The sequence below is a fragment of the Onychomys torridus genome, chromosome 10 (genome assembly GCF_903995425.1).
Source record: "Onychomys torridus chromosome 10, mOncTor1.1, whole genome shotgun sequence".
Lineage (NCBI taxonomy): Eukaryota > Metazoa > Chordata > Mammalia > Rodentia > Cricetidae > Onychomys > Onychomys torridus.
In genome coordinates this window covers 12311933-12319089 of record NC_050452.1, presented here as the reverse complement: position 1 = coordinate 12319089, position 7157 = coordinate 12311933, and the positions used below count along the sequence as shown (strand labels likewise).

Sequence of the window (7157 nt, the reverse complement as noted above, 5' to 3'; positions counted from 1 at the left end):
GGAAGGGCAGAGAGAGGCAGGCTTATTTCTGCAAGGTTATCCTAGATGGCCTGTGGAACGAATGTCTCAGCTGGGTGGAGGGAAGTGTTTGACTGCTGGTCAACAAGATGATCCAAGAAAGTTGGCAGAAGTGATGACAGGGAAAGTTACTTTAACTTTCTGGTTAACTTCTGCTCTCTTTTTCAAACTGTAATGCTCTGCTGACTAGACAAATGAATGGGTAGATGGTATGACACACTGTGAGATTCCAGTGCCAACAGGACCAGTGAAGAGTGTTGGAGAGATGGGAAAGAAGGAGACTCGAACAGGTTGGTTTGTTCATTGTGTTTGTTTGCTTGCTTCTTTTGTTTTGTTCTGATTTTTTAAAATTTTCTTTTGGGGGGTGCTGCAGGAGTAAGGAGAAGATATGGGGGACCAGGAGGTGGGTGGAATTGGGTACATGATGTGAAACTCCCAAAGAATCAATAAAGAAGTTGCTTTGACTTTGACTTGATGTGATCCCTATATTATGTAACACTTTACACTTGTGGATATTTCGTATAGTTTATTAGTCTGAATCTTACAGTTACCTAGTGAGTAGAGATAGCCACATCATGTTACACCCACAATTGAAGAGTAAAAACAAAACCCACTGTGAGCACAGAGCTAGCCTGCGGTGTCTGAGGCTGGAGTGTGTCTCCTAGGTTCCAGGCCGCTTCTCGCTCAGCTCTACACTTCACTGAAGCTCAAAGTTTACCTAGTTAATGACAAAGTAAAAACGCTGTAGCCCTATCAGAAGCAACTGTGAGGCGTGGGGTGGGGGTGGGGGGGGGGGGTGTCAGTCTCTGTTTTAATGTGTAAGCATGCATTGCTCTCTGCTTAGAATGAAGTAAACTGGACCTGGAAAAAGCGGAAAGGGCTGTCACCATTCTGAACAAACTGAGTAACTCAGCTCATAGGCAATGCTGTGAGGTCGGACAAGGCAGCATTTGCCCTTTCTAAAACAGGACCAGGGAAATCAGGACCTTTGCATGATGACTGCTTAGCCTGCTCCTCTTTGAAGCAACTAGACACAGCCTTGATTTGTTGAATGCAGCCTTCTCTGCTATCTCATTAGTGACACGGGTTGCTAATTATGTACCCAAAAGGGCTAATTTCCCCTCTTCCTCAGCTATTTTGAGAGGATTCAGGCCTGGGTGTACAGGCAGGAGAGCAGTCATTAAGTCCATGATACTTCAATGATGTGGTTACACACTGAAAAATGCTAAGTCAAAAGGATAACACTTCAGAGACCCAAGTCCAAGAGCTTCAGCTGGGTGCATTCCTTATCAACTGAGATCTTCCACACTCGTGCTGGCTACATGGTCTCTTTAAAAAACTTGGAAAGGATTCACTCATGTTGATTTTACATGTGAGTGTATGTATGTGTACCACATGCGTGCTTGGGGCCTGCAAAGTCCAGAAGAGGGGATCGGATCCCCAGAAACTGAAGTTACAGATGGTTGTGAACTGTGAGAGTGCTGGGAATTGAACCCGAGTCCTCTGCAGATCAACAAGAGGTCTTGAGTGCTGAGCTGTCTTTCCAGTCCCTCACTACCTGGTCTTAATGAACGTGTTTCAATTCTCCTAGCCTCACTTTCTCATCTACAAAACAAGGAAAACAAACCTGGCGAGTCAAATGAGGCTAATCTATGAAAATACATGAAGTGTAGCTCTTAATTTGCTGCGGAAGGGTCTGACTAGTTAATTGTGGAAAAGGCTTTTTACCTGTATGAAGTTGGGTTTTAACATTTTCTTGGTGAGGAAATATCACCCAGGCTGTATCCTCTCAAAACTTGGCTGAGGAAAAGGGGAAATTAGCTCTTCTGTCTACATAATTAGCAACTTGTGTCATTGATCTCTCTACCCGGACAAACTCATCTCCTGTCTCTCCATAGGGCAGGCTCTGAGGTCAGTGCTGTTAGTGTGCTAATGCAGGCCATACACAAAAAGGCCAGGCTGTCTTCAGGACTTGCCATTGTCACCATGCAATGATTTGTACAAGAATCTTAGCAGGGCTGGGCATGGCAGCACACGCCTTCAATCCCAGCATGGGGAGGCAGAGGCAGGCAGATCTCTGAGTTTGAAACCAGTCTGATCTACAAAGAGAGTTCCGGGACAACCAAGGCTACACTGAGAAACCCTGTCTCAAAAAATAAAACAACAACAACAACAAAAGAAAACCTCAGCCAGGCATAGTGGCACACGCCATTACTTGGAAGGCAGAGGACAGACAGAACCACATAGTGAGATCCTGTCTCAAAAATAAGCTATGTAAAGCATTTACATTCTCCACAAATGACCACTGGATCTACAGGAAGCAAAGCAGATTGTCTTTTCTATTCAGAGCTTATTCAGCTCTTACTCCTCTTGAATTCATTTGAGCTTCTCAGAGGTAAATAAATAATTAATGTATTCTTACCAAAAAAAAGAAGAGTGTAAAAGAGAAAACACTGAGAAGGCAAGGTATATTAGAGGTGAGAGCATAAATTGATGTGGCCAGTTTTCAGATGGGTGAGTCAGGATGCTGCAGCCCTTCAGGAGTCACACACACACACACACACACACACACACACACACACACACACACCTGTGAGGGCCTCCATCTGGGACCCATGGAGGCACCAAGAACGTCTTCCAAACCATCAGGTATCTGAGGAAATATGAGTCATTACTCAGGACCGTCCCAGCGGGAAGTCTGGTCTAGCTCCCTTGACTTGGAGACTGCAAGCCTTTGTTGTTCAGTGGCTGGAAGTCAGAAGTGGCCATTCAGCTACCTTCCTTGGCAAAGGATAAATGCTACATTTGGCAGAAAAATATGCTCTCAAGAAAGAGAAGCAGAAAATACTTTGGCCTCTGCTCCAGTGAGAACTCATCTTTGAAAGCCAAGCAAACTCCATCACAATTAAAAACACACCTTTGAAAATGAGGGTTTGGAATTATTTTAATCCAATCCATGTGAGCTCATCAATAGTTATAATCAACACATTTGGATGCCTGGATGGTGAGCAAATGCCATCATTTTTTTCTTTTTATTTTAGCCCTTTTGAGCAAAATCTTTTTGTTGATGATGATGATGATGTTTTAGAAGGGTTCAGAAAAATCAATAAAGAAGAAACCTAAAGATGAGCCAGTGAGATGGCTCTGTGGATAAAGATGCCTGCTGCCAAGCCTAGAGACCTGAATTTGATTCCCCCATACACATGGTAAAGGAGAAAATTGATTCCAAAAAGTTGTACATACACTCATACACACACACACACAAACACACACACATACACACACACACACACACACACACACACACATAATAAATTTAATTGCAAAAATCATGTATACGCATAAAACTAAAGAGAAAAATACATATTGAGTCAAAGTTTCACAAAACCTCCAGCACATTTTGGTTCTGCATCTCATATCAAATCTTTTCAAATCGTCCTTATACTAAAATATGGGAAATCTATCATTTTGATGATGCCAATGATGAGCTCAACTACCACATGCATATATTTTGTTTAATGGCTTCATTTATTTTAATAACAAAGAGAAACTAAATTTTACAGATGAAAGCTTTTTTTTTTTCATGGCTCCAGTGCAATTGGGATTTTTAAAAATCTGTGATGTTAACCAGTATGTGATAATGGATGCTCTCAGGGGCCTATTTTAGACATTTTACACAGCATAAGCTCACACTGAAGAACTACCACCGGAGGAGTCACCCCGTTTTAAGAAGACCCATCTAGGGGTGAGTGTGTGAGGACCCCAGCCATGGCTCCAAGTGTCCTTTCTCATAGTGGATGATGGCACTGTGTTAACTGTGGACATGCCTGAGCAGCAGGCTTAGCTCACTAAAGATAAGATCTCAAGAATAAGGAAATAATTGTATAGATTTCTTTTCCCTTTGTTGAGAATTCTGCCTACAGCGTTTACTATTTTTTGTTGAGAATTGAAAAAAATAAATCACAGTTAGTAACTTCAGTTTAATTCTTGCTCGACTCCTTCACTCCACTACCTCTCTACGGTGAATCAGGAAACCAGAAACTCATCAAAATGAATTTCCATAGGAACAAAAGACACACCACCTCAGAACCTCCCTTTCATCCATGACGCCCCCATTTATTCAGAATATAGAGCTAGCAGCAGAAGAAAAGAAACACATAAGAAGGACATGTTACCCACTGGAAATTCTGGTGAGAAAAGGGCCAAAGTCTGAGGCACTGCTCACGGTTTTATTTTCATGAGCCAACCTGGGCGGCCATGCACAGTGAATTTTGCAGATACCATCTTCACTGAAGACGGCTGCTCCTGATCAATGGCTGTGTCATCCTGGCCCTTCTGCAGCTGGGCCTGGGGTCTGATCCTGGCACAAGGGCCTGCGTCCTCAGCCAATCAGCAGATGTGAGCACACAGGCCCTGTCAGGTTGACATATCATTCTTTCCACAGTGTCACTGAGTATTAATGTTCAATTATGTGCCCCGGAAACGACCGTGATTTTTATGCTGTGTGTGACTCTGGGTATGGTGGTAAGCTCAAATACAAGGACAGAAATACCCAGTAAATGAGTTATCAGCATTCTGCTCCCTAGCACTGCTATGACATTGCTGTGGAGGCCTGAACAGCAAACCAGTGTTTAATTCCTTTTCTGACAGATGTTTGAAGGAGAACCCAGCCATTCATTCATTTATGCACTCATTCATTCATTTTGCTTTAGTGAGCTTGCATGTCAGTAGTCTTATCTATTTAGAGAGACTTCAAATGCATCATCCCAGGTTGCCCAACCACATTGCGCCAAATATCCTTTTATATGACAATGAACAGATCATTATGTGTAAGGTGTTTTTTTATTTCATGAAGCCAGGTGTATGTCATTGACTATCAGACCAAAATGACAATGGTAGACTCCTCTGGAGCAATGTCAAGACCAATTCAGTGTCGACTTGTAAAGCTAACAGGATCTGTCCAAGGCCAGCACCTTCCTTTCTCAGGGTGCAAGCTGAGCTTCTGTCAGAGACATGATTTAAGAAACATACCTGGGATTATATCCATATTACTGTGAGCAGTAGCTTAGGTACATTCTAAATATGTGGGTTTGTGTTCATTAAAATTAAAAACCCCTTTTCCCTCAGATATTATGGCCAGGAAAAAAATTATCTGAACAGAGGAAAAATATTATCTAAATAAACAGCCACATCTGTGTGGTTTTCACTGAACTTACATGCAAAGGTTATCAATAACAAGTTTACAAACTTCTCCTAGGGCCAGCACAGAGAGATAATATACAGCAATTACACGCTAACTTCCTCCAAAAGTGAGATAAAACCTTTAATGCCATCTCAAATTCATCAGCCTACATATGATAGCACAAGCTTAAGTTGCTCACACTGGGGCTCAATGGATTTTTTCCATGGTAGTAATTTTTAAGGAACAGGGGGGAAATGCAATTCTTTTCCTGTGGAAAGGTATTCACTGAGAATTTATCATTTCGCCTTCATTTTAACATAGAAGAGAGGATGATTATGGGTCACATTTGTTAGAAGTCCTGGGCCCTGGGTGGCAGCTCATACTATTTGCACACTGTTTTCAACTGCACTGGGAAAGTCCTGTTATCTTTTATTCCATTTCCCTTTTCCTTGTTCTGCCTACAACATTCCCAACAGCCTTCTCCTGTGACTTCCTGTGGCTGCAGCCCGGGTTCCCAGGCACTCATTGGTCCTTTCCTGCAGTTTGCTCTAATATCCAGGAGGGGAACAGAGCCCTTCTCCATTTCTCAGAATCCCTGCCCCCTCCCTCTCTTGGTTCCTACCCATTGCTAGATTCTCCTTCTGAAATGCCATTCCATCGACTGATGGCTTTGGGTCCCTCACCCCAGTTTCCCGGCGATCTTCCCACTATTAGCCTGCTCCTCTTGACTTTTATCTCCAAAGATTCCTCCTCTATGGCCAGATTTGACTAGACAGCAACAAGCTGCATGCAAACAACAACAATTTCATGAAAACAGTCGGATTTAACTCTGGACATAATTGTGTTCAAATTTCCCTTCACTTGAATATTAAAAATGGAAAACCAGGCCGGGGTGTGGTGGCACATGCTTATAATCCTAGCACTTAGTAGGCCAAGGCAGGACAATGGCGAGCTAGTCTAGGCAAGGCTAGCAATCTGGGCTATATAGATAGAGCATGTCTCAAAATAAACAAAAGTCAGAAAAATGAAACCCATTGCTTTGAAGTTCCTTCACAAACTGCATCCAAAGTTCAACTGCTTCTACTTCCTTAGGCGATGTCCCTCTGACACATCACAATGCGGTATCATCCTCCAGATGTCTAAAACAGCTTCTTCTCCCTTCTATGGTCACTGATGACATTCTAGCCCTTCCATTAGGATCATTTCCAACCCTTCAGCTTTCCAAAACTCTTGGAGTTTGGTCACTACCGTCTTGAAACTTTCCTCACGTATTTGGTGAAAAAACATTAAGCACCTATGCCTCAGCTCTGAAAATACAAAGATTAGATCTCAATTTCTGGATAGGGAGGCAGCTCGCAAACAAAGATAAGGACTCCGGGGAGTCTCAGCAAGGCCTCAGGGCTCTGGTGGCAGGAGGTACTTCCTCTCCTCTGTGGAGGACTAGAAGGAAGTCCCCAATCAGTGACAGCTGAGATAAGATGTGGAAGAATGTGTCAAGTAGGGAAGGGATCAGGGAGGTGACATACACCAGGCGAGGAAGCAGCCATGTAAGGTGCATTGAGGACAGAGCCACATGGCACCTGTGGGGAAGGCCAAGGTGCAGGCCAAGCTGCGGGAACTGTGCGTAGAAAGGGCAGGAGAGGGTGTGGGTTCTCCAACAGCTGGTCCACAGTCTTCAGCTTGTATCTGAAGGGCCGAGGGGAAATAGTGAGGATTTTAAGTGGAAGAAGACTTGGTCAAGTTTTGCTTCACAAAAATCTCTGTAGTTGTGAAGTGAGGCGTCAATATTAGAGGCAAAGAAAGCCTGCCTCTTTCTTTCTCTTCTCTGAAGAGACAGAGAAAGCTTAAAGGCTTGCTATAGGCCTAATGGCAAAGAGATAAGGGGAAGCATCTAGAAGGAAGAACTGGCAGCCACATGAGGGAGGAAGAATTGGATGCCAGGATCAGACCTGCATCC

The 7157-nt window shown here is 43.4% G+C and overlaps 1 protein-coding gene across 2 annotated transcripts in view; it reads right to left on the bottom strand.

The window, feature by feature from the left end:
* Meis1 (Meis homeobox 1) overlaps positions 1-7157 on the bottom strand; it is a 138434-nt gene that overhangs the window by 37964 nt on the left and 93313 nt on the right. The window lies entirely within an intron of this gene.